The 20,451-nt window shown below is 46.2% G+C and overlaps 2 long non-coding RNA genes and 1 other non-coding gene across 3 annotated transcripts; 1 reads left to right on the top strand and 2 right to left on the bottom strand.

Moving 5' to 3' along the window:
* Positions 1-1,047: 1,047 nt before the first annotated feature.
* On the bottom strand, positions 1,048-1,120 carry trnav-cac (transfer RNA valine (anticodon CAC)). The gene has a single exon. It is a non-coding gene; the product is annotated as a tRNA-Val (tRNA).
* Positions 1,121-1,701: 581 nt separating this feature from the next.
* LOC140419590 (uncharacterized) lies at positions 1,702-20,387 on the bottom strand. The gene is made up of 2 exons (XR_011945887.1): positions 20,276-20,387; positions 1,702-3,014 (listed from the first exon to the last, which is right to left on the bottom strand). It is a non-coding gene; the product is annotated as an uncharacterized lncRNA (long non-coding RNA).
* Positions 6,354-12,781, top strand: LOC140419589 (uncharacterized). Its single transcript, XR_011945886.1, has 2 exons — positions 6,354-6,797; positions 11,575-12,781. It is a non-coding gene; the product is annotated as an uncharacterized lncRNA (long non-coding RNA).
* Positions 20,388-20,451: the final 64 nt, after the last annotated feature.

Raw genomic sequence — 20,451 nt, 5'->3', positions numbered from 1 at the left:
TTGAGTTGTGTTATTGCGGATTCACTGGGGGAGTGGTTGGTGTTGAGTTGTGTTATTGCGGATTCACTGGGGGAGTGGTTGGTGTTGAGCTGTGTTATTGCGGATTCACTGGGGGAGTGGTTGGTGTTGAGTTGTGTTATTGCGGATTCACTGGGGGAGTGGTTGGTGTTGAGTTGTGTTATTGCGGATTCACTGGGGGAGTGGTTGGTGTTGAGCTGTGTTATTGCGGATTCACTGGGGGAGTGGTTGGTGTTGAGTTGTGTTATTGCGGATTCACTGGGGGAGTGGTTGGTGTTGAGTTGTGTTATTGCGGATTCACTGGGGGAGTGGTTGGTGTTGAGTTGTGTTATTGCGGATTCACTGGGGGAGTGGTTGGTGTTGAGTTGTGTTATTGCGGATTCACTGGGGGAGTGGTTGGTGTTGAGTTGTGTTATTGCGGATTCACTGGGGGAGTGGTTGGTGTTGAGTTGTGTTATTGTCACTAAACTGGCAATGCAGAGAATCAGGCTGAAGCTCTGGGGACCGGGGTTCCACGCGGCAGATTTACTCAGTTCAAGGGTTATTCGGGATGAGTAACGATGAAAATGTCAATTATGCAACTTTTCCCAAACACTTAAACGAATGGGCTTCGACAATGTTTTTACGCGGTTTCCAATCCAGGATTTTTTGAGTGTAAAGTAAGCAAGACAACCACCACACCACAGAAACAGGCACCGAGTTTGACCCTCTGACCGAGAACAGGAAACCTGCATTCTTGTTGCACTGAAGAACCTTCTTTTGAGGGAGTCCAATTCGGCTGAAAACTTAGACAAGCGGCAGATAAATTGATTTAAGATTATTATTAGAATCAGAAAATGTCACAGCACATTAGAAAACCATTCACACTTAACACGTGTGAACTCTCTGACCGATTCCTCCCAGTCCCCATAATGGTGGATTTTGCAGGATATCATTTGAAACGAGTGTAAGATCATGGATTCGCTTAAGAGTAAACAAAAAACAGCAAGAATACAACTCATCGTCAAAAGAGGAACGTCCAGTCCATAATGTTTCTGCCCGGTTTTGAACCAGGGACTTTTCGCGTGTGAGGCGAACGTGATAACCACTACACTACAGAAACCGCTGGCTAACAGCAACTCCAATGGGCCTGTGTAGAAAGGTCACACTCTTCTGTCACTCAGTTACACTTTGGAGCCTTTGTTTTTTTAGAATTCGGCTGTACTCATTAGGAATGCTGCAGAGAGAACAATAAATCAATGTAACCATCAAATGGCAAACCGCAATAAGTGGCACTTCGATCACCTCGACCAGCTTTTCAAATGAACAATCTTTTAATTAGTCTCAATGTTTTTCTCTGTTTCAACGGCCTTGAGTTTTCTCCATTTCAGCTGATCGTCCAATTCGCTTTTGAAAAATGAATTTCTGTCGAATCCATGCCCAGTTTGACTTAATGATCAACGTTTCACTGGACCAGGAGATGTGGACACGGAAATTATGTAGTTTACGATGTAAACAATATGTAATCACGCAATTGATTTCATATCAAATTTATGAAGGTGTTTTTCCCTGATCAAGCATCTCTTCATTATTTCTGAGTTGATATACAGAATTTAATTATATTTGATGTGTAGCCTGTTCACACAGTCTGTCTATTAGAGAGGGAAATGATTTTTAGAACTTCACAAAGCCCTGTTGAGACACTTTGTTTAAGTTGTCCCCTTTATTTGGTTTCAAATGAATTTTCAAATGGAGAAGCGTTCTCAGGGTGGAATGATTTCTGTTCATTCAGTAATAACATCATTCTCATGTTGCTTCTAAAAATGTCAATCAATTTACTCAGCATCTGTTCCGTTACTCAAAACTTAATCTTATCTGACATTTATGTCCTCATTTGAAAGTGAGACTCTCTGAAATATACAACATTGATTTGCAAACAGGACTGACAAAGAAAATAATTCGAGTCACCGGGAAATACAAACCCCATTGTGCTCATGTGAGATTGAGCACAGTCAGCATGGAAATGAAATGGGATAGTTTTACAGGTAGACATTTGAGGACAATATTTTCATTATATTTGATTCCTTTTTGTTCTGTGTGTGAGACATTCTGACGCCTTCATCCCGTTCGTGTTGAAGAAAGAGGGACGCCACAGGATCTGTACCGAGCCTCGTTTTTCTCATCTCCCCGAGTGGTTTTTCTTATTTCGCTATCATGAAGACAGATTTTTTAAAATTTGATTCTATTAAAATCTCTGCCATTTCCTCTAATTGTCACAGAATCACTTGTGTCTGCCTTTATGGGCATGTTTCATTCAGTGATTAAACCTGCATCTGTAAACCCATTCAATTCTGTTGTGGACTGACGAACCGCTAATATGTGAACTTTGTCAAAATGCGAATATATTTTCCATCTCATTGCTTCAGGACAATTCAGCATTTTTGATTTTGCTGAATGCATTTTGAGGCCGGGGTAAAAGTAAATAGAATTGGCTGCAGCACCCGAGATCCCGATAACATCCAGCAACAAACTTAAATCATTCTAACTTGTCTCACGGTTAATGTGAAAGATTTGATAATGTTTCTGTCCGGTTTTCAATCGGCGAATGTGAGGACCAGGACACCACAGAAAGAGCGGCACAAAGCCCATTGTGCTCGGTTGCAGCTTCACAACAGTCAGCTTTCAAATCAAATGAGAGAATGTTACTTCACAACAGATTTGAAATGGAGGTGCCAATTGTATTTGATCCTTCCTTGTACAAGATGTGAACAATTCCGTTGGTCAAATCCCGTCAGTGAAAAAGAAAGGCGGTTGTCAGCAGATCCACACAGAACCTTCTTTCTGCATCTCTCTTTCTGCTTTGCCTCCACAGGAAGACCGAGAACAAGTGATTTGTAACCATCTCTGCCATTTCCTCTGCTTCAATTACCATATTGCTGGCGTCTGTCTTTATGGGCAACATTACTGTCAGATTGAAATCAGACATTGCTGGATAAAGTTAGCTGGTCTGCCAACATCTGTGGAGAGAAACAGAGTTGAGCAGTACACTCATTTAAATGATCCTTCACAGCAGTATAGGAGGGTAGGGTAGGAATGGACAGAATTATATAGTTGGAAAGTGGCACAGAAGGTGGGGCAGAATAGAAGGCCTGGGGAAAAGGAGAATAGAATAGAATAGAATGGAATTCCTACAATGCATAATGAGGCTATTCAGCCCATTGAGTCTGCACCGATCCTCTGAAAGAGCACTCTAACCAGGCTCCCGCCCTATCCCTGAAACCTCGTAACTCAACTTCACCTGCACATCTTTGGACACTAAGGGGCAATTTAGCATGGCCAATCCACTGACAGATTATGGAATGCCCACAGTGCAGATGGAGGCCATTCGGCTCATCAAGTCTGCACTGATCATCTGAAAGAGCTCCCAGTCCCTACCTAGGCCCAGTACCACACCCAATCCCCGTAACGCCACCTAACCTGCACACCTTTGGACACTAAGAGGCAATTTAGCACAGCCAATCCAGCAAACCTGTACATCTTTGGACTGTGGGAGGAAGCCAGGGCACCCAGAGGAAAACCATGCAGACAAGGGGAGTATGTGCAAACTCCCAAGGCTGAATTGAGCCTGGGCCCAGGTGCTGTGAGGGAACAGTGCTAACCACTGTGCTGACGAGCCGCATGGACAAATTTGTCAAGGACATAAGACAAAGGGGCCATTAAGGAATGAAGAGTATTAACGGTGGAAATTTGTGAGACAGACGGTTATGAAATGGAAGCAACTGAACAGCGAAGGGCAGATGGAGGAAGCTGTAAAGTGCCTAATAGGAAGATGAGGTGTTGTTCTTCCAGTTTACATTGGGCATCACTGGAGCATTGCAGCTGGCCTCGGATCGACATGTGTGTTTATTTCAGATTTCAGCAGCCGCAGTATTTTGCTTTTATTACTATTCAACATTTTTGACAGAGTTACTATGTTAATTGTCATCTGTAAACCCATTATATTAAGTTGTTGACTCAACAAACTTACTTTGTGTGCCGAGTCCAACTACAAACATTTTTTGATGCTCTGTGTATTCTGATTTCTGGAACCACCCAAAGGGAGGTACTAGACTTGGTATTGTGCAATGAGATGGGATTAATTAGTAACTTCATGGTGAAGGCAGCCCTAGGTGGCCGTGATCATACATGTTTGAATTTTACATTCAGTTTGAGGGAGAGAAGAGTGAGAAGGCTAGTATTTTGAACTTGGGGAATTATGAACTTGAAGGACAATTATGAGAGCTGAGCAAGCAGGACTGAACTGTAAATAAAAGTACACATAAATTACAAGTACAGCCTATCACTGCTCAGAAATTATGTTTAAAACATAATCTGACCTCGAGCCACTTCACTGAAAACCTGTTGTTCTCAGACGCGCTATTCTTCATGTCATAATTGACAGATTAGGAGTGAAACATCCCACTGTTTCACTGTAGGGAAAGGACACACCATTGTCGACGCCCCATAATGTTAGCGATCGGCTTGTTGAACCTGCTCATTCCATCTTATATTCAGCTAATGGGGGAAAAAAACTTAAGCACTACAACTTGCAGGCGTTTGGGGAGAATGGCGAGTTTGCTGCTCTAATTAGCTCAGATCTCCTTATTATAAAGTGTATTTCGAAGCACTGGAAAGGATGCAAGAAAGTTTTATTGGAGCAATTCTATACTGACAGGTTATACCCACCATGATAGATTGAGCAGGCTAGCGACGTTTCCTTCGGAAAAGTGAATGATTGAGCAATATAACCGTATAGAAGTGTTTTACAGGGTAGACAACTGGAAGATGTTGTATAAGGATAAAAATAAATATAACTTAGTAATGTATCTAAGGAGCAATTCTCTTTAACTAATAGTAATAATAATCGCTTATTGTCACAAGTAGGCTTCAATGAAGTTACTGTGAAAAGCCCCTAGTCGCCACATTCCGGCGCCTGTTCGGGGAGGCTGGTACGGGAATTGAACCCGCGCTGCTGGCCTCGCTCTGCATCACAAGCCAGCTGTTTAGCCCACTAGACATTAAAATAGAAAATACTAAAAATACCCAGCATATCTGGCAACATCTGGGGATTGAGAAACAGTTGACCTTTCAGATCTATGCTGATGCAGTGTAGTTCTGATGAAAGATCTTAGACATGAAATGTTAACCATGTCGCCCTTTCCACAGACACTACCAGATCTGCTGAGTATTCTGATTCTAGCTTGGGTCACTGTCTGTACGGAGTCTGCTCGTTCTCCCCGTGTCTGCGTGGGTTTCCTCCGAGTGCTCCAGTTTCCTCCACAAGTCCCGAAGGATGTGCTTATTAGGTGAATTGGACATTCTAAATTCTCCCCCAGTGTTTCCAAACAGGCGCCGGAATGTGGCGACTAGGGGCTATAACTTCATTGCACTGTTAATGTAAGCCTACTTGTGACACTAATAAAGATTATTATTAGATTACTATTTTTGTTGTTAATTCAGATTTCCATCATCTGTAGTATTTTTTGGCTTTTCTTAGACTGAACAGTGCTAAGAATGTGGAACTCATTAGCAGAAGGGTTTAAAATCACTGACTGAGCTTCAATCACAGGCGTAAAATCCCACCACAAAATTCTTTGGATTTGGATTTGTTTATTGTCACGTGTACTGAGGTACAGTGAAAAGTGTTTTTCTACGAGCAGCTCAAACAGATCATTTAGTACATTAAAGAAAATAAAATAAAAATAAAATACATAAAAGGACAACACAAGGTCCACAATGTAAATACATAGACACCGGCATCGGGTGAAGCGTACAGGAGTAAAGGTTAGTGATAATGTTCGTGTTCAATTAGTTTTAAAAGATTTGTACGATTACAAGAGATGTAAAAAGAGGTAGAGCTTGCAGAGAGTTGCCATGCACTCGCGCCATCTTGGGTCCAAGGTGAATGTGCCTCCAGGCGAATGTTGAAATGAATTCACTCGGTCATCCTATTTGCTGACGTAACAGCTGAGTCACATGGATGAAGAATCATAGAATCTACAGTGCAGCAGGAGACCATTCGAGCCTGCACCAGCCCTTGGAAAGAGCACCCCAGTTAATTCCATGCCTTCGCCCTATCCCGGTGACCCACCTAATCTTTTGGACACCAATTTATCACGGCCAATCCACCTAACCTGCACATCTTTGGACTGTGGGAGGAAACCGGAGCACCCGGAGGAAACCCACGCAGACACAGGGAGAAACTGCAATCTGGACTTGGGCGGTGAGGGGACCAATGATTGGGTGAACTGAGTCACGGGGCCGCGAGGTGTGTGGGAAGAGACAGCGGAGTGCCTGGGAGGGGGGGGGGGGGGCTCATAAACACAGTAAACACAGCATGAATGCCTCAAAGCCCGAATAAGAAGCTCCTGATCCTGTGTTTGCAAAGGACGTTGTTGGGCTGCTCTGCATCACAGACCCAGAATAACGGCAGCCATATTGCAGCAGGGCGCATGCGCAGTGCTCCCTGTCCTGTCAGCAGGAGGAGAGAATGTTGTGACTGACAGTGATGGATTCTGGAAACTCCTTTTACGGGGTTAGAAGGGGAGGATTTACACACAGCAAACTCAAACCAAGACAATTTTTATGTCTCCTCAATTTATATCTCACACTAGCAGTTGAAGGTCTTTGTAATTTTCTTTTTCAGGAAGTTCGAAGTGGAGGACTGATTGATGGGAAATTTAAACCAAGCATCACATTGTGATCTGACAGAGTCAGCGATACATCAGAACCTGAATATCAGCAGCATCTGGGTGTGCAAGGTAAAATGTTTGTCTGTTCTGTCTGTGCGAGAAGATTCCAGGTCTCAGTGTGACTGGGAAAGCCCCAAGATTCACATACCCTGGTTCGACCACACCTTGAAAGCTCAGGTCCGGGCAACAAACCTTAGGAGAATAGAATGGCCTCAGAGGGAGTGTAGAGCACAGATTTCCCTGAGTGATCATAAGATCATCAAATCCCTCCAGTTCAGAGGGGGGACCATCCAGCCCAATAAGTCTGCACCAACCCTTCAAATGAGCACTCTACCCATTTATGCTTCCTCCATCCACCCCACCTTATACCCATAACCTAGAACTTAACCTGCACATCCTTGGACATTAAGGAGCAATTTAGCATGGCCAATCCACTATCCTGCACATCTTTGGACGGTGGGAGGAAACCGGAGCACCCGGAGGAAATCCACGCAGACACGGGAGAATGTACAAACACCACACAGAGACCGGAATTGAACCCGGGTCCCTGACGCTGTGAGGCAGCAGTGCTAACCACTGTGCCACTGCTGAATCCCAAAGTTAAATTATACGGTGTGATTATAAAAAATAGTCAAAGAGTCATTGTGGCACAGCGGAGGTTATTCGGCCCAGTGAGTCTATGCTAGCTCTAGAGCAATCCAGTCAGTCCAATTCCCCTGTTCCATCCCTCTATCCTCGCAGGTTTCCATTAAATATTTATCCAATTTCCTTTTGAAAATATTCATCGTGTCCATTTCTGCCCTCCCCTCAGCCGTAACTTTAGGGACATTACCACTGACTGTAAAATCGGTCCCCTTCACATCTCCCATATCTTTTACCCAAAACCTGAATGTGTCCCCGAGTCCTCGTTCGATCAGTGAATGGGAACAGATTTTCTTTGTCTATTTTACCTAAACCCATCAGAATTTTCTACACCTGAATTAAATCTCCTCAACCCCCTCTGCCGGAACCATACTGCAAAATCTCTTCTGCACCTTCTCAAGGACCTTCACATTCTTCCTGAAGAGTGGTGACCAGAAATAGACACAATTCTCGAACTGTGGCCTAATCAGAGCTTTTTAAAGCAGTAAAACTTCTATTTTGTGCTCATTAACACCATTTATCAGCTCAAGAGGCAATTTAATAAAAGCAAAATACTGCGGGTTCTTGAAATCTGAGATAAAAACAGAAAATTCTGGATAAACTCAGCAGATCTGGCAGCATCTGTGAAGAGAGAATTAGAGTTAATTTTCGGATCGAAATGATCTTTCTACAGAACTGCTTTGCTAACTACTCTCTGAATATATCCTGTCACTTCAGAGAGAAAAGCACTGAGAAACCCCAGTCCCCTGTGTCCCTGCACAATCTTTAGCACTATTCCATTAATTATATCTTTCCCCTCCCTTACCCCTTTGCCACCTGATTATGAGGGTTGTAATATTTGGAATTTAGAAGATTAAAAGGGAATTGATCAAAGTTTGCAGGATGTTAATTGGAACTGACGAGGTAGATAGAAAGGAACTAATTCCACTGGTTGGGGAATCTCGGACGAGCAGACACATTCTAAACATAGAATCCGGTTCTGGCACCTTTTCAGGGAGAGAGTTCCAGATCCTGAAACCTCTGTTGCTGCAGAAACTGCTGAACTCACTGCTGAGTTCTGAAGGTTGTAAAGTGTTGAATGGAAAGATGAGCTGCTGTTCCTCGAGCTCCCTTTGAGCTTCATTGGAACAGTTCAGGAGGCCAAGGGCAGTGAGGTCAGTGTGGGAGTGGGACAGATAATTAAAATATGAAGCAATCGTCCAGCGTGCAGCCAAATCCTTGATAAAAGTCGCACAGTATATCATCCTTCTTCTTGTGAAGTGATGAATCATTTCCACTTCCACCACCCTCCAGGGCTGTGAGATCCAGGTTATCACTCAGTGTAAAAAAAGGTCTTCATATTCCCCGCTGCATCTCAGGTTCTCTCATGTGAACAGCTTTTCTTTATCGACCTGATCTATGTCTGTATTAATTTTGTACACCTCCATCAATCTCCCCTCAATCTCATTTGCTCTGTGTAGAACAAGCCCAGTTTCTCCAACCTAACCTTGCCGCTAACTTCCCTCCTGGAACCATCTTGAATCTCCTCAGCACTTTGTAAGGATCCTCATATCCTTCATAAGGACTGGTGACCAGAGCTGGATATAATGTTGTGATCTAACCAGGACTTTATAATTTCTTGTTTTAGTGCTCAACACCTCTATTTATGCAGCTCAGACCCCTGATTTATTAACTAACTCCTGTTATAAGAAATAGATCCCACGAATGCTTTGGTCATGACCCATACTCATAAAGCGTCAATGATGACACAAGTTTTAAAATAGTTCCTGTAATATTTGTCCTGAATACCAGACACCTTCCCCCAAGTTCTGGAAAGGGAGGGTTAATAAAGCCAGGTACTCACAGTCTGCACAAACTTCGAATGTGACTCCAGACCCATTTGTAAAACTGAACAAATAAATCCCTGAATTTATTCCGACTCTTTTCTGTATCCCAGCTCCAGTAATCACTGATTGGGAAGGGACCACTGCTGTCTTCTCGTGTGGAAGTGATCTCCTATCAGATTAATGTGCTCATGCTGGGAGTATTCAATACAATGTCTGAACCTCTGATTCTGCGTCCTGTCCACTATCCCCCCTCATCCATGGATCTTCCGTTTTACCAACTAAGGAAAAGGTTTGCCTGATTGATCTCGATGGTGGTGAGATTACCCAGAATGCCCAATCGGTCAGAAAGTCCCGTATCGGTGACTAAAGGAACCCAGGGTGAGGACGCAGGGCTGTGCTGTGTTCTGAGCATGCTCAGTGTGGCTGGTGGAGACAGACTGAAGGGGATCAGGCAGCTCAGGGAGGAGGTTGTGAGCACAGGGGAGGAACTGGAGCTGGGGGAGGACCACAATTAGATGAGCCCAGACGATTATCGGACTGGCGATTACCACGATGTAGGTGAGGGAGCACAGAGGTGATGGTGAACAAGACCTGGTGTGAGTGAGGACAGGAGCAGATGAGCTTTGGATGACCTCCAGTTCCTGTGAAGTTGAATCTGGGAGATCGACAAGACCCACATTAGAATAGTCCAGTTTAGAGGGAACAAAGGAATGGATGAGTTTCAGCAGCACATGAACTTAGACAGGGACACAACTGGACAATGTTACTGCGTGGAAATAGGCGGTGACAGTGATATGTGGACAGAAACACAGCTTGGGGGGAAATATTCCCGTACCAGCCTCCCCGAACAGGCGCCGGAGTGTGGCGACTAGGGGCTTTTCACAGGAACTTCATTGAAGCCTACTCGTGACAATAAGCGATTTTCATTTCATTTCATTTTTCATATGCCAGAGATTGTGAAGAGTGTGATTCAGTCTCAGACAGTTCCCAGGGAGAGAAATGGAGTCGGCGGTGAGGGAGTGGAGTTTGTAATGGGGAATGAAGACAATGGCTTTGTCCATCCAGTAGTGTATGTCAGATAAGTCAGGATGGTGTGCGAGTTGGTTTGGAACTTGGAAATGATGTTCACATATTCCTGCTACCCTGCTCCTTCGAGGTGGTAGAGGTCGATGGTTTGGGAGATTCTGTCAATGTTCTGCTTGTTCTGAAGATATTTAAATACTTCTTTCAATTATTCAGCCTTTACTACTCACTTTCTCGCAGTGTGTCAGAGTCTCGTGTAGTCTGGTCGCCACACTACCAGAAGGATGTGGAGGCTTCAGAGAGGGTGCAGAAGAGACTTACCAGAATGTTGCCTGGTATGGAGGGCATTAGCTATGAGGAGCAGTTGAATAAACTCGGTTTGTTCTCACTGGAACGACGGAGGTTGAGGGGCGACCTGATAGAGGTCTACAAAATTGAGAGGCATACACAGAGTGGATAGTCAGAGGCTTTTCCCCAGGGTAGAGGGGTCAATTACTAGGGGGCATAGGTTTAAGGTGCGAGGGGCAAGGTTTAGAGGAGATGTACGAGGCAAGTTTTTTACACAGTGGGTAGTGGGTGCCTGGAACTCGCCTGAGGGTGCCTGAGGAGGTGGTGGAAGCAAGGACCATAGTAACATTTAAGGGGCATCTTGACAAATACATGAATAGGATGGGAATAGAGGGATACGGACCCAGGAAGTGTAGAAGATTGTAGTTTAGTCGGGCAGCATGGTCGGCACGGGCTTGGAGGGCCGAAGGGCCTGTTCCTGTGCTCTACTTTTCTTTGTTCTTGGTTCTAGATCCAGACCAGTTGGCAGGTTCCCTTCCCTGAAGGACATTAGGGCAGCACGGTAGCATTGTGGATAGCACAATTGCTTCACAGCTCCAGGGTCCCAGGTTCGATTCCGGCTTGGGTCACTGTCTATGCGGAGTCTGCACATTCTCCCAGTGTGTGCGTGGGTTTCCTCCGGGTGCTCCGGTTTCCTCCCACAGTCCAAAGATGTGCAGGTTAGGTGGATTGGCCATGATAAATTGCCCTTAGTGTCCAAAATTGCCCTTAGTGTAGGTTGGGGTTACTGGGTTATGGGGATGGGGTGGAGATGTTGACATTGGGTAGGGTGCTCTTTCCAAGAGCCGGTGGAGACTCGATGGGCCGAATGGCCTCCTTCTGCACTGTAAATTCTATGATAAAATTCTATGAACCAGTTGTGTATTTACAACAATCCAGCAGGTTTCATGGTCACTTTTTCCCAGTGCCGGCCCCACAAATGACCAGATTAATTCAGCTCAATTTCACAACCTGCCTTTGTGTTTTTGTGGGTTCTCTCTCACTCCCTATTTTCTGTTTTAAATCAGTTTCACATGGCGTTCGAAGGAGAGGATTTGCAGTCGGGAAACTTCATCAGATCAGGATCAGCTCCAGTTGCTCATTTACCGTAACCTGAATATCAGCGGATTTTGAACATGGAAGGAAACAGCACCATTCACAGTGGGGAGAAACCGTACACGTGTTGTGTGTGTGGACGAGGCTTCCGTCGATCATCAGGCCTGTCGAGACACAAGCAAAGTCACTCTGGGGAGAAGCCGCGGAAATGTGGGGACTGTGGGAGGGGAATCATTTCCCCATCAGAGCTGGAAACACATCGACGCAGTCACACTGGAGAGAAACCGTTCTCCTGCTCCAAGTGTGGGAAGAGTTTTACTATCTCGGCCAACCTGCTGAGACACCAGCGAGTTCACACTGTGGAGAGACCATTTCAATGCTCAGACTGTGGGAAATGCTGTAAAAGTTTCCAGGAACCGATGCTGCATCAACGTGTTCACACTGACGAGAGACCGTTCAGGTGCTCTCACTGCGGGACTGGGTTCAGGCGATCGTCCCAACTCACTGTACACCAGAGGATTCACACCGGGGAGAGGCCGCCTATCTGCTCCATGTGAGGAAGGAGATTCACTCAGTCATCTGACCTGCTGACGCACAAGAGAATTCACACTGGAGAGAAGCCCTTCCCCTGCTCCGTGTGTGGGAAGGGATTCACTCAGTCATCTGACCTGCTGACGCACAAGAGAATTCACACTGGGGAGAAGCCCTTCACCTGCTCCGTGTGTGGGAAGGGATTCACTACCTCATCCACCCTGCTGAGACACCACCGAGTTCACACAGCCAAGAGACCTTTTAAATGTTCAGACTGTGGGAAGGGCTGGAAAAGTTCCTGGGAACTGATGTACCATCAACGTGTTCACACTGACGAGTAGCCATTCAGATGCTCTCGCTGCGGGACTGGGTTCAGACGATCATCACAACTCACGACCACTGCCGAATTCACACTGGCACAAGACCTTTCACCTGCTCCAAGTGTGGGAAAGGATTCACAACCTCATCCAGCCTGCTGAGACATCAGCGAGTTCATAAATAACTACAGTGATTGGAATTTTCCGTTAATCACAACCAGGACTGACCCAGGTTCATTGGGGTCTGGTTCTGCTGATGTTAATAAACCCCAGCCCACTTACAGGGACTCGTATTCTGGCTAAAAGCCAAATAAATCAGCTTTGTGTTAAATACAGTGTGTTGAATCTTTTAAATATCTCTGACGCAAATTGGTTCCTTTTGATGAGCTCTCCCTCTCCTGTCTCCTCCATCCTCACCTCCAACAAGCGAGGAGCTCATGGAGCTTCTTTGTCACTGAGATTGAGACAATCTGATCAGCTGCCTCTGCTGCTTCCCTCCCTCCCACTAGCCCACCGGCCAAACTGTCCCTAAAGCTTCCTACTGCCCAAGCCCTGAATTCACATCTTTCTCCAGTCATTCTGAAAGATCTTGTCAAGATTGTGACGTTGAATTTTCTGTCTTCAAATCCTCTCTCTCTAACTCCCAGTAAAAGGAATTTACAGAGGGTTTCAGTGGAAATGCAGGATAGAAATTCAGAACAGACCATTCCAGTTTCTCTGGTGCATTCCCCCAAATCTATGAATCTCAGTCCCACACACTCCTCCCTCTCTGCTCATTGTTCCAGATTCAGTCTCCAGTTTCCTCCTGATTCTTTTCTCCTTTCCAGATTCTTCTCCTGTCCTTAAACTGGTGACTCAGACTGTGGCTCAATCGCACTCCTTCACTCTCATTCTAACAAATAACCCAGCTCACAACTAATCATCTTTAACAACTTTATAATAATAATAGCTCATTGTCACAAGTAGGCTTTAATGAAGTTACTGTGAAAAGCCCCGAGTTATTATTGGTAATTTTCATGTTTGGGAAGAATCACCTTTTCCCAATTGTGGAGAACAGAAATCCAGTGGGCAGCTCAGAACTTCCTCCCCCTAGGACTGTTTTAACAAGCTGTGTGTATCTGAGTTACATTTATACAGACTCACTCACTCAGTGATCAGATCGCACTGAACTATGACACAAACTGTGTGTATCTGAGTTACATTTATACAGACTCACTCACTCAGTTACTGATCAGGTCTCAATGAGCTACAACAACAGCTCTATTTATAATGAGTTTTAAACATATTAAAATGTGCCAAGCAGTTTCACTGGAATATGAGGACACATTGGTAGCAGCACTGGGGCAGCACGGTAGCATTGTGGATAGCACAATTGCTTCACAGCTCCAGGGTCCCAGGTTCGATTCCCGGCTTGGGTCACTGTCTGTGTGGAGTCTGCACATCCTCCCCGTGTGTGCGTGGGTTTCCTCCGGTTTCCTCCCACAGTCCAAAGATGTGCAGGTTAGGTGGATTGGCCATGATAAATTGCCCTTAGTGTCCAAAATTGCCCTTAGTGTTGGGTGGGGTTACTGGGTCATGGGGATAGGGTGGAGGTGTGGGTTTGGGTAGGGTGCTCTTTCAAAGAGCCGGTGCAGACTCGATGGGCCGAATGGCCTCCTTCTGCACTGTAAATTCTATGATAAATTGGGTCAGATGACCAAAGAGTTGGTCAAAGAGTTTGGTTATAAGGAGAGTTTTAAAGGTGGAAAATGAAGTGGAGGAGTTTACGGACAAAATTCCAGAGATTGGGGTCCAGGCAGTTGACAGCACGGCCCCCAATTGGGATGTGATTAAAATCAGGGATGAAGGACATCCAGGAATGGTGCTCCATGTCATAGATTATCCTAGAATTCACAGTGCAGAAGGAGGCTATTCGGCCCATCGAATCTGCACCGGCTCTTGGAAAGAGCACCCGACCCAAGCCCACACCACCCTATCCCCATAACCCAGTAACCCCACTCAACCAACACAAAGGGCAATTTTGGACACTCACGGCAATTTAGCAATGGCCAATCCACCGAACCTGCATATCTTTGGACAGTGGGAGGAAACCGGAGCACCCGGAGGAAACCCACACACACGGGAAGAACGTGCAGACTCCGCACAGACAGTGACCCAGCCGGGAATCGAACCTGGGATCCTGGAGCTGTGAAGCAATTGTGCTAACCACTATGCTACCATGCTGCCCCAAATGTACGTGGGCCTCAAAGCCCAGACCTTTGGGACAGTTTGACCATCCCCGGTCTCAGATAAAAATAATTCCCTGATAAAAATCTTGTAACATCTTGTAACATAAAAAGTTCGGACCAGTTGAGTCCTGTGCACTCGATGGGGATTGACTTTAACAGATTTAAAATCCTCTCAATCTCAGGGTCACATCAAGAATATATTTCAGTCGAGATTTAAATATATAAATATTGAAAAACTGAACAGAAATGGGGACAGACAGCAGCTCGATCTTTTCAAAGTGAGAAATGAATGGACTCTGTTTCAGGTGGGACTCCTTCAGAATGAACACTTCCCACCAGCAGCACCAACTCCCCTCCCCCTCCCTGTTCACTGAACATTCCTTCACCCACTCATCCTCCCATTGCACATCCACCCAGTGGCCCCCAGCCTGGATTCACATTCAGCATGAACTCAGTGAAAGGCTGAGCTGGCCCCGAGATGTAAGAACGGACAAGAGCTGGAAGTGGTTCCAGTCAATACAGTTTGTGCATCATTATTAAATAAAGAAACTTCATATCTTGTCAAACTCCCATTTCAGACACTTGGTGAATTACAATTTGGAGCCCAGGCCCTTTCTGTTGCTTCTACTTGGTGCATCCTGTGTGGTTTCAGCAGAGGTAGAGACAGGCTGCTCACATCCCTGCTTTCACTGTCCAGAGGCTTGTGGTCTCCACCCTCTGGGTTTCAGAGCCCCTGAGGGTCCTGGGACAGACTGACCCGTCTGTACCTGTACCGGGCAGATTCAGCTGGAGACGGGGCGGCGTGTTGGATACTGCCTGTGGGTTTGGGGACAATAGGTCTAAGGTGGGAGCCCTTTGCTGGAGATCAGTGACGTGTTGACAGTATCTGTCATCCTGTTCAAGGCAGCAGACATCTCCTGCACGGCCGAGGTCATGACCTACACCGACCCATTTCAGAGCCGTGCTTGAAGCTCCATGGAGGCAGCCACTCTCTCCATGACAGACAGTCTCTGGAACCTCCTCTAGCCCTACAACTCTCCACGCTCCCTCACTCCTCCAATTAGGGGAGAAGGTGGCATCGTGGTAATGTCACTGGATTAGTGATCCAGAGGCCCAGGCTAATGCTCTGGAGACACGGATTCAAATCCAAAATCCAATGAATAAACCTGGAATTCTAAAGTTAGTCTCAGCGGCCGTGACAACTATCAAGGATTGTTGGAAAAACCCATCTGGTTCACTAATGTCCTTCAGTGAAGGAAATCTGCCCTCCTTACCTGGTCTGGCCTACATGTGACTCCAGACCCACAGCAATGTGGTTGACTCTAGTGCCGGGCTGGCCACTCAGTTGATGGGCAATTAGGGATGGGTAACAAATCCCGGCCTTTCTAGTGATGTCCACATCCCATAAAACAATCAGAATATAAATTGTCACCCCCTTCAGCTCCTCGACTTGCTTCACTCCACCATTGGCAGAGGCACTTTCTCCTACCGAGGTCCTAAGGGCTGGAAACCCCTCACTAAACCGGTCTCCTTACCTTTTCCACCCAGCTTCTGACCCTCTGTGAAGGGTCTCCGACATTTTAACCTGTTGATGGGTAAATGCCAGTTGTTGTTGTCGCTGCCTCACATTGGAAAACTCAGGAATGTCACAAAAACACTCGGAAACTTCAGACCGAAGATTCTCAGCTGGAAACTTCACCTTCAGTCAGGAACAAGTCACAGCTTTGCATCATCTCTCATTGGACAGCACATTTTGTAAAAAAATTCAACATCTAATAATGTTCTTAAATGTCAGAAATTCATTGACTGTGAATAGAATGAGCTCTCTCTGGCTCTCAGTAACAAAGCCTCCACAGCAGCTTGCTGGGTGACACACACAGCACAGGCCTGTTCTCTCTGTCACAAACCCTGAAACCAGATTTCTCAACTGGAGAAGGTTGGATCTGACGACCCAAATATAAACCAACTGTCTGAGTAAAGGTTAAAACGGTTCGACAGGAAAATCACTTTGGACAGGAAAGATTTTCAAAGTGATCGGTGCTGGATTCAGACTAACACCAAACACTCTGACTGGATCCAGAGGAAGGAGAACACAAGAGACTCCAGCCCCGGAGATCAGCTCCATCTGTCCGAGTGTCTGATCTGGGATCAGTAAACCATTCCGAGGAGACTGTCATCTCCAGCCCCGGAGATCAGCTCCATCTGTCCGAGTGTCTGATCCGGGATCAGTAAACCATTCCGAGGAGACTGTCACCTCCAGCCCCGGAGATCAGCTCCGTCTGTCCGAGTGTCTGATACCGGGACCAGTAAACCATTCCGAGGAGACTGTCACCTCCGCCCCGGAGATCAGCTCCATCTGTCTGAGTGTCTGATCCGGGATCAGTAAACCATTCCGAGGAGACCGACACCTCCAGCCCCGGAGATCAGCTCCATCTGTCTGAGTGTCTGATCCGGGATCAGTAAACCTCTCCGAGGAGACCGTCACCTCCAGCCCCGGAGATCAGCATCACCGCCCGAGACCAGTAATCCATTCTCACAAGCTATCAGTCACATGTCCTTTCTGCCGATTTAGCTGTTGTACCAAATCTATGATGTGGAGATGCCGGCGTTGGACTGGGGTGAGCACAGTATGAAGTCTTACAACACCAGGTTAAAGTCCAACTGGTTTGTTTCGATGTCACTAGCTTTCGGTGCGCTGCTCCTTCCTCAGGTGAATGAAGAGGTCTGTTCCAGAAACACATATATAGACAAATTCAAAGATGCCAAACAATGCTAGGAATGCGAGCATTAGCAGGTGATTAAATCTTTACAGATCCAGAGATGGGGTAACCCCAGGTTAAAGAGGTGTGAATTGTATCAAGCCAGGACAGTTGGTAGGATTTCGCAGGCCAGATGGTGGGGGATGAATGTAATGTGACATGAATCCCAGGTCCCGGTTGAGGCCGCACTCATGTGTGCGGAACTTGGCTATAAGTTTCTGCTCGGCGATTCTGCGTTGTCGCGGGTCCTGAAGGCCGCCTTGGAGAACGCTTACCCGGAGATCAGAGGCTGAATGCCCTTGACTGCTGAAGTGTTCCCCGACTGGAAGGGAACATTCCTGCCTGGTGATTGTTGCGCGATGTCCGTTTATTCGTTGTCGCAGCGTCTGCATGGTCTCGCCAATGTACCACTCTTCACGACATCCTTTCCTGCAGCGTATGAGGTAGACAACGTTGGCCGAGTCGCACGAGTATGTACCGCGTACCTGGTGGGTGGTGTTCTCACGTGTAATAGTGGTATCCATGTCGATGATCTGCTCAGGATCAGGATCTGCTCAGACGAGGAGGAGCGTAACAGACATCTACAGACGTTGAAAGATGCCCTCGTACGAATGGGATATGGCACTCGACTCGTCGATCGACAGTTCCAACGCGCCACAGCGAAAAACCGGACCGACCTCCTCAGAAGACAAACATGGGACACAACCGACAGAATACCCTTCGTCGTCCAGTACTTCCCCGGAGCGGAGAAACTACGTCATCTTCTTCACAGCCTTCAACACGTCATTGATGACGATGAACATCTTGCCAAGGTCATCCCCACACCCCCACTACTTGCCTTCAAACAACCGCGCAACCTCAAACGAACCATTGTTTGCAGCAAACTACCCAGTCTTCAGAACAGTGACCACGACACCACACAACCCTGTCATGGTAATCTCTGCAAGACGTGCCAGACCTCTTCATTCACCTGAGGAAGGAGCAGCGCTCCGAAAGCTAGTGACATCGAAACAAACCTGTTGGACTTTAACCTGGTACCAAATCTAAACTGTTGCTTCTTCATAAACTGCTTTAAAATCTCCAATAACATCGACCCCTCTTTGGGTAAATTGTGACTCCCGGAGTTTACAGCATTCATCATTAATCTTGTTGCCTCTAAACACAGTTGTATAGGAGCCTTCTGTCTGAATCTAGGAGCTCTGAACCATGGAAGAGAACGACTGAGGCACATTTCTTACACAACTCAGGATTAACCCACACATTCAGTCCTGAATCTGATTGACAGCAGCAAAAACAGCAGAATCCAATTCCTGCAGACACTCATGAAGTCGCTGGTGTTTCAGCACAAGTTGTAAGTCAGTGAATCCATTCCCACACTCAGGGCAGGTGAATGGTCTCTCCCCAGTGTGAATTTGCTGATGCATCACTAGACCATTGCTGCTTCTAAAGCTCTGCTCACAGGCAAAACATTTAAAAGGTTTTATATCACAGTGAATTCATTGGTGTTTCAGCAGGTTGTATGACTGAGTGAATCCCTTCCCACACACAGAGCAGGTGAATGGTCTCTCCTCAGTGTGAATTCGCTGATGCATCACTAGACCATTGCTGCTTCAAAAGCTCTGCTCACAGGCTGGACATTTAAAAGGTTTAATATCAGAGTGAATCTGTTGGTGTTTCAGTAGGTGATATGACTGAATGAATCCCTTCCCACATACAGAGCAGGTAAACGGTCTCTCCCCAGTGTGAATTCGCTGATGTACAGCAAGTTCAGATGATCGCCTGAAGCCAGTCCCGCAGTGAGAGCATCTGAATGGTCTCTCGTCAGTGTGAACACGTTGATGACAGGTCACTTCCCCGGAAGTTTTAAAGCACTTCCCACAGTCTGGACATTTAAAAGGTCTTTTATCAGTGTGAACCCGCTGGTGTTTCTGCAGGTTAGATGTAGCAGTGAATCCCTTTCCACACAAGGAGCAGGTGAATGGCTTCTCCTCACTGTGAATGTGTTGATGTCTCAACAGATATTTTTTGCTTTTAAATTTCTTCTCACATTCAGAACATTTGAAAGGTGTCTGATCAGTGTGAACATACTGGTGTGTCAGCAGGCTGGATGACTGAGTGAATCCCTTCCCACATGTGGAGCAAGTGAACGGCCTCTCCCCAGTGTGACTGCGTTGATGCATTTCCAGTTCAGAAGGGTAACTGAATCCCTTCCAACAGTCCCCACATTTCCACGGTTTCTCCATACCTGGATGACAAGTTGAACTCTCGTCCACACACAGAACACATGGACGGTTTCTCCCCACTGTGAGTGGTGTGATGCTTTTTCTGTCTATGTAATTGGTTAAAACTCTTTCCAGTCAATTCACTGGAACACTCACTGTCTGTGTGGGTCTCTGTGCTTTACCAATCACACTGATGTTTAAAATCTTTTCCCACAAACTGAACAGACAAACATTACTCCTTCCACATTCAAAGACTGTGATATTCAGGTTCTAAAGAACTGAGTGACTGTCAGATCTTGACGTTTGGTTTGAGTTTTCTTTCGGCCAATCTTCCGCTTCGAATATCCTGTAAAAGTTTACAAAAGTCATCACTGTCAGTCCAGATAGAAATTCTGAACGTTTCTCTGGAACATTTTTTCCTCCCTTGTTCCCCCAAAGCTGTAAATCCCTGTCCCACACACTCTCCCTCCTCCCTGGGCTGAAATCCAAACACATCTCACCAGCTGCACCATTTCCTTCCTCCACTCCCAGTTTTCTCCCTCCCTCTCCTCTGCCTGGGTTCAGTTCTCCAGCTCCAATTCTTGATCTGCTCTCAGAAAAATACTTTTCACTGTACCTCGGTACACGTGACAATAAACAAATCCAATCCAAATCCAATCCTGTCTTCAGACTGGGGGTTTGGGGCCTCCGCGCACCCGCCTGAGTCCAGCTTCATGTCCGCACTGCGCGTGCTCCAGCTCACAACAGCTGGGGAGTGATTGACGGTGGCTGTTGACCAATAGGAGGAGAGCA

The sequence above is a fragment of the Scyliorhinus torazame genome, chromosome 5, assembly GCF_047496885.1.
Source record: "Scyliorhinus torazame isolate Kashiwa2021f chromosome 5, sScyTor2.1, whole genome shotgun sequence".
Taxonomy (NCBI): Eukaryota; Metazoa; Chordata; class Chondrichthyes; order Carcharhiniformes; family Scyliorhinidae; genus Scyliorhinus; species Scyliorhinus torazame.
Note: the sequence above shows the minus strand (reverse complement) of the source record. Positions and strands in the feature narration are given on the sequence as shown.